Genomic DNA, 5,275 nt, shown 5'->3' on the forward strand with positions numbered 1-5,275 from the left:
CAGCACTATGCAACATCAAATTATCAGCATTGCAACCACTGTTCATACGTATTCCCAGTAATGTGTTCATGATTCTATATATAGGATGGTGTCAAGACATTACGTCTCTATCTTACATCTTCTTGGTTAGGCATTTTTTTTGTCTTGTCACCTCCTTCCATCAACTATCGATTTCTTGAATAAGCTCTCGAATGTTCTGAAGTATCCTTGAATCGCTCATAAGCCTTGGAAATGCACTTATGCTAATAAAATCCTACAAATATGATCAAATGAAACACATAATCAATCAAAGAGAGCAACATTTTTGAGGAAAAAATAGCTCAGTTAGGGAACTATCAACATATAATCAACGTTAATCGATAAGTAAGAAGCTCAAATTCCTATCCTAAATATTTATGAAGTAAATAAAATAAAATAAAAGGGTTGTTTTCAAATATGGTCAAATTAACTAAAATATCTACAAATAAAGGAAAATATCACTAATAGACACTACTAATATATATCTATCAGTGTCAATGAAGGTCTATTAGTGGTAGGTTATGAAATTTAGCTAAATTCGTAACTATTTCAAACAATTTTATCATTTAAAATATTTATCTAACATAAACGGACAATATGTACTCAAAATAAACAAGTAATAAAATTAGTTTTATTGTAGGGAAATTTTAACAAAACACCAAACTATTTACGGCCCGTGTAACAAAACCCATAAAATTAGTCATTTTTTAAATATTTTAGGTTTGTCATTCCGTCTTTCTTCTCCTCCTTGCTATAATTTCTTTCATCGTCTTTCTCCTCGCTGCAATTTCTTTCGTCGTTTTTCTTCTTTTCCTCTTTTTTTTTTCGCTGCGATTTCTTTCCATCGTCTTTCTTCTTTTCCTCTTCTTTTTTTTCCTCTGGGATTTCTTTCCATCGTTTTTCTTCTTTTCTTTTTTTTTTTTATTTTATACGTCGTTTAAATTTGGGTAACCAAATCTAAAATGTTGTGTACAAAAAATGAAAGAATCTAAAAGATTGCGTATAAAAAATCTTGAAAAAAATCATTTAAATTGGAGTAGTCAAATGTAAACATTCGTGTAAAAAAACAAATCATCCGGTAGATAAATCTAAATGATCGCGTACCAAAATAATTAAAAAAATTGTTTATCCAAATCTAAACGATCGTGTACTAAAGAATCTTGAAAAAATAAATGATCGTGTAGACAAATCTAAACGATCGTGTAAAAAAATAATCTAAATGATCGTGTAAAAAAAGTAAACGATCGGGTACAAAAAAAATTTAAAAATATCATTTAGCCAAATCTAAACGATCGTGTACCAAAAGGAAAACGATTTGCCTACCAAAATCTAAACGATCGTGTAACCTATTTTAAATGATAGAATTAAAAAAATAATTGTTAAACTAAATGACCAAATCTAAACGATCGTGTACCAAACAATATTCAAATCTAAACAATCGTGTACCAAACAATATTCAAATCTAAACAATCGTGTACCAAATATATTACGTGCACGTTGTTGACGGGGCAGTTTTGGTATTTTACACGGTGGACTTGTGGACTTTTTCCGTTTTCGAAATTGTTCTATATAGTGTAAATATTTTACCTATTTGTTCCATTTGTAAAAGGATCCCTTTATTATAGTGTTTATGAATTAATTAAATTAAGTAAAAATCTAAAACAATAAACATAAAATTTAGTAAAATATTCACAGACTATCATCTTCTTAATTACCTAACCAAAAGTTGAGCCATTCGTCATATTCCCAAACCCTATATATGGTTTGAAATAACCTTTCAAATCTTCCATTATTTCACCTTCTCCTCATTGTTAATAAATGTATAGACAATCAGTGTATGTATATAAAGGAAAGTTGTAAAAGTAGACATAAAAAAAGGAAAAAAGGAAAACACACCTACTTGAAAAAGTAATATAATTAAGTTCCAAATATTTTATATAGTTTGAATCTAAATGAAATCTTGTGAGTGAATATTCCTTTCACATAAATAGTATTTGTAGTTCAAAACATAATGAGGGAAAAACTAATGTTCCTTTCTTTGGTAACCTATCTTTGTAACAAATGGTTTAAGTACAATTCAATCACACTATTAATTCCAAATATTGAATCTACAATTCTAGCTCTAATTTCATTTGCACCAAATTTGTGATCCTCTCTCATTTGTTCAAATTTTTTTTTTCTTTTAAATTATGTGTCTTAGATTCAGTATTTGACAATTTTTATAGCCTATGTCTAAGAACAAATAGAACACCTCCTCAAAAGAAGAAGAAAAAGAAAAGAGAGAACAAAACATACTTTTCCAAAGACCAAAAATATTTTCTTACAAAAAATGATTATGTTTGTGGAATTAGTTTGAAAAGTGATTCTAAAAAACTAAGTCAAAGGAACATTAAGTTGTTGCTTGGTGAATTAAAAACATAAAGTACTTGGGAAGGAGAGTTTTTTCCTCCTTTTCTTTTTCTTTTTTCTTTTTTTCATTTCCTTCTAAAGCTCAGTTGATAAAGAAAAAGAAACACTTTACCAACCCCTTTAAAATATAAAGTATTTTTAAATTTCAAGGAAATGAAGGGTAGGCCAATTATATATAAAATGACATGGAGTTGTTGAATAGAAAATTTTGGACCAATCACAAATTGTCACATTATTTATTACATTAATGATAAAAAAATACATATAATTGAATCTAGGACAATTAAAAAAATTGGTCAAAATACATAAATTGGTTAATTCTAATGATGTCACATGTTTTCATTACGACTGTTAGATGAAGTTAATTATTTTACTCTAATTAAATATTTTTAATTGAACCAAAAAAATAAACTTAATTTAGTCCAAATGGTAAATATGACCAAAATATATACTATTAACTTGGAGGTCAAATAATGGTGGATTAATAAGAGTAAAGTTAATTATAAAATTTAATTTTGAAGGTAATATCCAATATAATAAGGTAATAAGTTAAATTTGAAATGTTGACGTTGACATGAACATAGTGATTAATAAGAAGTATTAATGTCAAATATATTTTGGGAGGTAAGTTATTGGGAATGCGATTTAATGGTTATTATACCTTTATTAAAAGTAATGGTCGGTTTGGTTCATTAATTAATTTCTAAAAAGTGTTAAAAAAGTCTAATATTGTTGAGGGAAAATTGGTAATGTTTGACTATTGAAACTTTGAAGGGTCACCTGGATTTTACTTACTCCAATAACTGTACAAATAATGCACCCTTTTCTATGGTTAAAGTTATTGTCTTTTGTTTTTCGTTTAAACTCTTATTTCTTTTTTTTTTTAATTCCTTTGTTGGACTACATCCTCTCTCAAAAACATTACTTTTGTTTATGGTATGTTTTCCTCACACTGAATTTTTGACATACCACTATAGACCTAAAATACTAAAATTAAATCAACATAATATGAGATAATATAAAATAAGATAAGATAGGGTTTCATCTAACTTGTTTCATATCGGAAAAGCCATATCTTTTTTATTTGACACCAGCAACTTTTGCATTCTTTACATTTTTATTAAAAAAACGTCAAGTATTTACCAGTTTTAAAAAAAGCATCAAGTATAGTTTTAAAAAAGCAAAGTTTTCACAAAATTTTTCGAATTATTTTACATTAGCTTTTACTTTGCATTTTTTTTTCATCAAGTACAGTTGAGATTTTACTTAACATTTTTCTCATGTCAAGTATAGTTAACATTTTTATTTGACACTTTGAAAATGTCATGTATAAAAATATAAAAATAAAAGGTATACTCCATCTTCATTGGCTGGTCATACAAAGCCTTGCGGTTTCTCATCGACGAGGACCCAAGGACTCTTCAGCCAACCATAAGTAGGTCACATTTTGGTCGATCACACAGAAGCGACCTTTCGACAGCCCACGTAGATCGGACGTTTCGATCGCCACATAGCGAAGTCACATTTCGGTCGGCCACACAAAAGCTGATAACAACCCACTGCTAACGACGACTCATGGCAAACGGAATCGAATTTCTTGTTCCACGCGAACGAACTTGAACTTTTGGTTCCACCTGAATGCAAAATTCAACTTTTGCAACTCCAATTCACTCCGACGAGGCTAGCAAACAATGTCCATTGCACCCGAACTCGAACTTAACACTACTACAAAATTTATTTTACTTGACACTAGCTACTTTTATATACTTGACATTTTTAGTAAAAAAACGTCAAGTGTTAACTATTTTAAAGAAAAAACGTCAAGTATAGTCTCAAAAAAGTGAAATTTTTAAGAAAATATTTTAACATTTTTACGTTGGTTTTTACTTGACGTTTTTTCCGCGTTAAGTATAAAGGAGAGTTTACTTGACTTTATATCCATGTCAAGTATAGTGTGAAGAAAAATAAAAATGTCGAATTATTTTACGTTAATATTACTTGACATTTTATTTCGCGTCAAGTATAGTAGAGATTGTACTTGAATGTGTGTTAACGTCAAATATAGTGCAGAGTTTGCTTGACGTTATGGTCGCATCAAGTATAGGTAATATTTACTTGACGTGAATAAACGTCAAATATAGTTTACATTTTTATTTAAAATATTTTGGAAATGTTAAATATAAAAAATAAAAAGTATAAAAATACTATTTATTCCATCATGTCATTAAATAATTTTATTAAAATAAATTTAATAATATAAGATTATTAAAATAAACTTATTAAAAATTATTTTAATAAAAAAAATTTTTAAAATAAATTAATTTAATAAAACTTTCCCTCCTAACCCTTTTCATTTTTCCCCTTTCTCTTCCAAATCCATCTCAAGCCTCCATCTCCAATCTCACCGCACTCTCTCACTATAAGACGCCACCGCTCGTGCTGTACGTCGCATCGTTAGACGTCGTCGCTTTGTGCTGTACGCTGGACCACTGGACGCCACCTTCTACACTGCTCTGTGTTGTATGCCGCACATGCACCCTTCTATGACGCACCCGACCTGCTGCAATCCGGCCGCACACGCCAACCGTCGCCACATTGTTGTACGTCGCCACCGCACGCGCCAAATCGCCGCCACCCAAATCTAAAAACGTCGTTGTACCCGCCGCACACGCTAACCCGCCGCCACATTTCGCTGGTAAGTCTCTTCACCCCATGAACTTCGAGTTTGTTACATCGATGGACTGGTTTAGTCATTGTATTAAATACCTAATATCTTAACTTAGGTCTTGGGTAATTTACTGTTTATTTGGCTTATATGGTAGAGATGCTATTGATTTACATTTGAATG

Source organism: Cucumis melo, chromosome 10, assembly GCF_025177605.1.
Source record: "Cucumis melo cultivar AY chromosome 10, USDA_Cmelo_AY_1.0, whole genome shotgun sequence".
NCBI lineage: Eukaryota > Viridiplantae > Streptophyta > Magnoliopsida > Cucurbitales > Cucurbitaceae > Cucumis > Cucumis melo.